The 7333-nt window shown below is 38.9% G+C and overlaps 1 non-coding gene across 1 annotated transcript; it reads left to right on the top strand.

Annotated features, from left to right (window-relative positions):
- Positions 1-6805: 6805 nt before the first annotated feature.
- On the top strand, positions 6806-6911 carry LOC139851094 (small nucleolar RNA R71). Its single transcript, XR_011760455.1, has one exon. It is a non-coding gene; the product is annotated as a small nucleolar RNA R71 (small nucleolar RNA).
- Positions 6912-7333: the final 422 nt, after the last annotated feature.

The following is a 7333-nucleotide window of genomic DNA, read 5'->3' as shown; positions in this document are numbered from 1 at the left end:
GCGACGAAATTAATTAATATGGAACGTTTATAATCAATATGAACGGGACATTTTAGGTCATACTTCCCTTACTCATAATAAGGAGTAGTAAGATTTATGAAACGATCCAACTTCGTTTTACCAAAAACACGCCTTAAAAAAAATTTTGATTCAGTACATCTGGACGGCGTCCAGTTATCTGCACGGCGTCCAGTAGTGAAGACCAGAACGGCGTCCAATCAATTTGTACGGCGTCCAAATGAACTGTAAAATTCTGTCCCCGAGGTCCAACTTACGCGAACGAAAAACCCGCTTCCCGACACTTTTAAACGAAATGACTTTCACAACACATCATATTAAGTAAAACTAAGATATTTTCACAATAAAAGCAAGTTTTACTACACCGGGCCCACAACGACCCGTCTTACAATAATATAGCGATTTCGACCCATTTATAACTTTAGACGGATTAGGACTCTACAACCCAACCCGATACCAAGAGCATAATCCCGGGGACTACCAAATCCCCAATCCGCATTAACATATCCAAAAGCTACCCCATCGAGCCCAAGCACTCCTAAGCATAAAGCTTAGTGAATGCAATAATTATACATATACATATATAATATACTTACTTGCAATCACTTACACAATTACCGCATACATGCTAGCAATATAATTAGCATACCATCGCAAAGTATAACGCTAAATCTCCAATACGCAAGCTAGCACAAACAATAGCATATAACTCGAACAATAATATGCTACACTATAACTCATAAAACATTGATGTTTACATCATCCATTAGTATTCAAGATCTCAAGGTTAGCCCCATGAATGGTATCGTCAACATCGAACTTAAATCCCATCCGTCCCAATTAATGTGGTATCGTCAACATCGAACTTAAAACCCACGTATGAGGTATCGTCAACATCGAACTTAAAACTCTCATCGAATGAATTAATGTGGTATCGTCAACATCGAACTTAAAACCCACATATGAGGTATCATCAACATCGAACTTTAAGCCCTCATCGAATGTCACTACAATAGTGGTATGGCTTCGTCAACACCGAACTTTAAATCCATACATGAGGTATCATCAACATCGAACTTTAAGCCCTCATCAACACAACAAAATACTCTAGGGTATGGTATCGTCAACATCGAACTTTAACCCATACCCCACAAGTAAATAAATCATATACATACATATATAACTATTCCACTCACCTTGGAATGCCCGCACAGGTCATGTACAACATGATCTTCGTCCTTAAATTCGATCAAGTAACCACCTATATCACACATAGGTACAATATACACATAAATAGCCATTCTCTAAAAAAGAGCTCGACACAAACATTCCTTAGCCGAGGGATCACACCTTGCTCGCTAAAACCCACCCATTTAGTCACCTAATGGACACAAACCAATTACCACTTCAGGTGGTAATTCAAACCAACACAACAAAGTACGATTTAACCCAAATCATACTTTACACCAATTAGACCAAACCTGGGTCTTAACACTAAATTACTACTTAGGTAGTAATCATTTCAAACGCCAATTGCACCAAAACCCCAACACGTGCAATATTGACCCATATTGCTTTTGACCACGTTTGACTTATGTTAAAAATATCATTTTAACCCAAAATCACTTCTCGCGATTACTTTCATTCAAAAACGCCATTTAACACTTAACAAAAGTGTTTAACATCCATTTAATTCAAATTAGAGTCATCATCAATTTTGACCCAATTCAAAGTCGACCCATTTTGACATAAGTCCCAAAAATGCCAAAACTAACCAATAATCACTAACACAAGTGAAAATGGCCCTAATACACCAATTAAACCAAATCACAAGTGTTAAACACTTATCTTACCCAATTTGACACATAAACCCTAATTTTGACCCATTTTAAACTAGTATTTCAAACATACCCAAATGGGTTCCAATACTTCCATAATCACTAAACTAAGTGATTACATTCAAGATCAAAGTCTAATCATGGCCAAAACGTCAACCAACCCAAAACCCGCCAAGTATCAAAAATAACAAGTCACAATAAACCCACTTCGTCATCTAAATGGGTTTCACAACAAAACAAGCTCAAACCCTAAATGTACACAAGAATCTTAACAATTAGACTTGGAGTCAGAGCTTACCAACACTACCAAAACGTAGCCGTGAACGAGGTGAACAACATTAAATCTTGCACCTTAACCCGAAATCAACATCCTTCTTCTCCAATGGAGCTTTCCCTCTCTAAAACTCTCCCTCTCTCTCTCTCTAGGGTTTGGAGTGTAAGTGAGGATGGATGTGAAAAATGATCCAAAAGTGGATTTAAAACTGATATTAAAGCCCCAAATCCGTCACAAGTGAAAAGACCAAAGTACCCCTTTTAATTTGAGTAAAAAAAGCTGTTGGCCCGTCAGGCCTCTTGTACGGCGTCCAAAAAGGTTGGACGGCGTCCCAATGAACTGAGTCTGAAACTAAAACTTGTTTTGGTCATAACTTTTAAACCGTAACTCCATTTTCGACGAATCAAATATCGTTGGAAACGTAATGAGATTTCCTTTCTAATGGTAAGGTTTTAGAACATCAACTCTAACTTTATTTGAGATCCAAGTATCTGCTTACATGCCTCGTAATTCGAATGACGTCCAAAACAACGCGTAACTGAAAAATAGGGTGTTACAATTTAGGCTCCGCTAAATATAAATTTAAAACCATTACCCTCCTGTTGGTGGTTGATTCTGACGCCTTGCGGCCTAACGGCACTGCATAAATAAAATCATCTGTTTCAGCCATATCAGGTCACTCAAATCTCTCAAGTGTTTACTGTTCCCTATAGATCTAAGAAATGAGTTCACTCACAGCCAATCATGTTGCACCCATCATCATAGGCTTGATAAAGACTCAAATCCTTGCTACTAATGTGAAAACGATAGTAACCATAGCTTCTAGTTCATTTGTCAATGATGAAAAGGAATTTTGGAGTGGTGGTGAAGTTGTTTTAAGGGGTGAGAAAGGGTAATACAGATTTTATTCAAAATTTCAGAAAATTTAAGATAGATAGGAGTGCTGATATTTTTGGAGAAGCACTTTTGAACTTTTCTCCGTTGGAGTGATAAGCATTTGTGGTGAAGTTCTTCTTCGGCGTTTCTCTTTATAAGTCCTGCTCCTTTTTTCAGAACTTTGAATTTTTTTTAATTTTTTAATTAATTTATTTATTTTTTTTTTTGAGATTTTATCTTGAGAAATTTTTTGCCGGTAAACTTTATCAAGACCTTTGCTATGATACTTGAGAGGTTTATAACATCGGGTTTTAGGAAGGAATCTCATTTTCTGAATTTTTCGAGTGATAGTAAAGATGATGTAGATGAGTTGGTGTGGTAGAAGTAGTGGAGGTGTGAAAGACTTATATTGACAAATGGCTAACTCTTCTGATCATAACTAAATCACATTTCATAACTTAGAAATGTAGATCTAGAGCAAGTTCTGATTCTGAGTACAGACATCGGCACTCTCAATAAAAAATAGCGAAGCATTAAAGATGAATGCTGGTCTTATTTGGGTGCCTCACCATAATCAATTTAGGTCGATAACGCCTAGTCATGCAATGCTCTATTAGAGATTTGGTTCGTCCCAATAAGATTTCTACCTTAAGCCTTACTTTTATTTACAAATGTTTCAGATTTTTAAAAATACTTTTTCGAAAAGGCTTTCTCTTGTTAAAAATTTTAAAATTTGGCTTAAGAACTCGGAATCTTTGTAATGGGTTATTTTGATATAGCATAAAAAGATTATACCAATAACCCACACTTAGACGAACATTATCCTCAATGTTCCCAGTGTATCCCACACTTAGGTGTTTTAGTTAAAGATTTGGGAATATTTCTCTAGTGTTTATTTGGGTTGGAATCCCACATTTAGTGATAAGCTAGGATGTGGCATAATTTAAAATTTGAGCTAGTAACGGGAAGAAAAAAGTACCCCTAGCGGATGAAGACAGGTTGTTTCAGCAATCTTGGAAGTTACGTCCTTTATTGATCGGCTCATTTGTCACCCTTTATTCTTCTACTCTATTTTATTGCACGGGTTGCCTCCCGAGAAGCGCTTTTATTTAAGGTCATTGGCTAGACCGTAATGATGCCTAAAAAGCAGACATTCCCCTCTGGTAGTTGTGATGTTGGACTTCTCGAGGGAATGTGAGTCTTGGTGGATAAATCCTGAGAAAGTGTCGGACCAAAAGTTGTAGCAGATCTGGTACTTCTCTTGAAGATCTTCTGAAAGAGAGATAATGTGCGGTTTCAGCTCGTGACAAATCTTGAAGTCCGATAAGAATATGATCCACTGCTCTGCTGATTGATCATAAATGTCAATCATCGAGGCGGTGCTGGTGGTGATTACTTCTCTGATAGGATGTTCATTTTGGAGATCTTCAAATAGCGTCAGAAATTGTATCTTTAGTATCTCAAAATCTTATGATCGGTGGTCTCCACAGTAGGAGTCTGTAGCCTTACACAGATTAGTCAAGAGGCGAAGCTGAAAAGAAGTGAAGAGCAGCCCTGAAGCAAGCATTAATGTCACCGTTTTTGAGTATATCTCCCGACATCCATCTTTAATTGTGAAATTAGGGTCCGTGGATTTGTGGAAGATACTTGCTATCTGCTTCGTAACATAGGTGGCAATGTTGACTTGGTCTGGTTCAAGATGTGAGAATGGATTATTGCGTCTTCCTTCTTCTGCCACTACGTCTTGTAACTCTTTGATTATCAGATCAGCCGTGGTAATCAATTTTTATGTAAATCACTAGCCTTTCTGGTGTGTACCTCTTTCCAAGAGAGCAAAGAAGCTGTGAATATTCTCGATCATTTGCAAATCAAAGTGATAAGTCGGACGCCCGGTGGAGAGATCTATATACTTGCGGATGAGAGTCAGTAGTGCTCGTTGATTTGCTGAGAACGGAAGTGCAGATCCGGCTAAGGCATTATAGATCTTAGAGTAAATGATCTTCTGATCTCGATAAAATCTTGTCTCTAGAATAGTACGAACCACTAAGTTGTGCTCTCGTTTCCTTTCTTCGCGGTAGATATGATCGTGAAGGGTATTGATAAAGTCTTGAATGCGCTCTTCTAGGATTTCAACCATTATTGTCTTCTCTCTGTAGATAGAGGTTGTATTCATCTCTGATAGCCATAATTCATTCTGCTAAGCATAGCGTGAAATCGATTGTTAATTTACGGATGGCTTCGAGAATATATTCAAATTCATCGGTGTCATTGATGAAGGTTATCATGTCGGCGTGAGTAGATATGACCGAAATTCGATCTGAAGAAGAGTTCAGCTCCTCCTGATCTGGTTCGGATGGAGAATATGAGTTATCCATAATGTCTTCATGTTGCTCTTCCTCGTCATCATCGGTATAGTAGTCTTCTGAGGATTCTTCAGATGAATGAGCTTCTTCAATATTCTGGTTTTTCACTTCGACACTTGCAGGGTCAATTTCTATATCTTTAACCTCAACCTTATCAGTTTTATTCTTGAAACGAATGATTAAACTGTGATATGTTGTCTCAAGCCTCATTAATTCTTCGTGGTGTTCCAGGCTTAGAGAGGGTATCATCGCAGTTTCTATTACGTCTCCCATTTCCTCTTCCTCCTCAGGTTCTTCCTCTTCCTCTATTTCTTCACTGGGATCCTCTTCTTCCATTTTTGGGTCGTCAGCAGACTGTGATTCGACACCCATCTCGATATCATCGGCTGGTGGTGGGGACTTATCATCGGAAGTGATCCGTCTGGTGGAAATAGCAAACATCTCTGCCTGTACAGAAAGATCGGTAGGTCGGTCAATTTTGAAGCTAACGCTCTCCCAATGTGATCGCAAGATCAAGGTTTGATTGTACAAATCAATGACAGTCCTAGCCATATTCATGAAAGGTCTTCCTAACACTATTGGTATGTGTGTGTAGGTCTTCCTTAATGTCCATCACTACGAAATCCGTAGGGTACAAGAATTGGTCCAGTTTCACCAAGACGTTCTCAATTGTGTGATTGGCAAGTTGGATTGTCATTTTAGTTGGTGACAAGTCTCCTAACTCTAATATCTTGTAGAGAGAGTAGGGGATTAGGTTGATACTTGCTCCTAATTATGCTAGCGCATGAATGGTTCCAGATTGGTAGATTGAGCACGGGAAAATGAATCGGCCCGTATCTCCTAGCTTTTGCGGTAGAGAGTTTCTGAGTAATGCCGAGCATTCTTCACTCAGTGGAATTTTGTTAGAATCTGGTATCCTTTCCTTTGTAGAGAGAAGCCTTCGGATGTATATCTTCTGGTTGGGAACCTTGGACATGGTGTCCAGGAATCTTCCATCAAGTATGAAAGAATCAAGCTTGGATGGTTCCTCCTGTAACCTTCCAGAGTAAGGTACACGTACTGGAGTTGCAGTGGACAGCTTCTGAGTATATGTCGATTTGTTCTAGAGCCTAGCTGACCTTCTCCGTGGTTCTTCCTCTGGGATTACGGAGTCCATTTATTTAGTTTCCTCTATGTGGGGATTTTGGATAGTATTACTAGGTAATCTCCCTTGTGGTCGGGTTTCAAGGCGTTGCGATAATTGTCCGAGCTCGAGCAACTATGAAGTTGTTTCACCACTGTTCCAGTCATTATGATGCATTGTCATGTTTTCGAGCAATTCCCATGCTTCGTCTGCGGTTTGGTTCATCAGATTTCCTTAAGCTGCTGCATCGATCGTCGTCTTATGATTTACCGTAAGACCATTGTAGAAGGTACATATTTGGGCTGACCGTTCTAACTGGTGATTAGGGCATTTCTTCAGCAGGGTTTTGAATCGCTCCCATGCAATGTAAAGAGATTCATCATAACTTTGTTTAAAGTTAATGATGTCATTCTTAAGTTTGGTTTGTTTAGAAGGAGGGAAATATTTGGTTAGGAATTTGGTAGCCATTTCCGTCCATGACGTGATGGAATATTTTTCCAACCCGTCAAACCATGTTTATGCATGATGAGTGAGAGAATAGGGGAACATGTATAGCCGGACTATATATTGTCTATCCCTGGCTGATTTTAGGAGTTCGAAAGGGATATGAATTTATCATGGTGAAAGTTAGGATCGTCATTCGGTAATCCATGAAATTGACAGCCATTTTGGATGATCTGTATAATGTGATGTTTTAACTCGAACGATTGTCCTTGAATCTCTGGGAATCTGATCGGTCATCCTCGACCTTCAATAGTAACGCATAACGCCATTCGATTTCTGATTCGTTCTTCTTTGCGTGCTTTAGAGATTATTGCGTCTGGATCAGGTACGAATAACA

The sequence above is a fragment of the Rutidosis leptorrhynchoides genome, chromosome 5 (assembly GCF_046630445.1).
Source record: "Rutidosis leptorrhynchoides isolate AG116_Rl617_1_P2 chromosome 5, CSIRO_AGI_Rlap_v1, whole genome shotgun sequence".
Classification (NCBI taxonomy): domain Eukaryota; kingdom Viridiplantae; phylum Streptophyta; class Magnoliopsida; order Asterales; family Asteraceae; genus Rutidosis; species Rutidosis leptorrhynchoides.
Note: the sequence above shows the minus strand (reverse complement) of the source record. Positions and strands in the feature narration are given on the sequence as shown.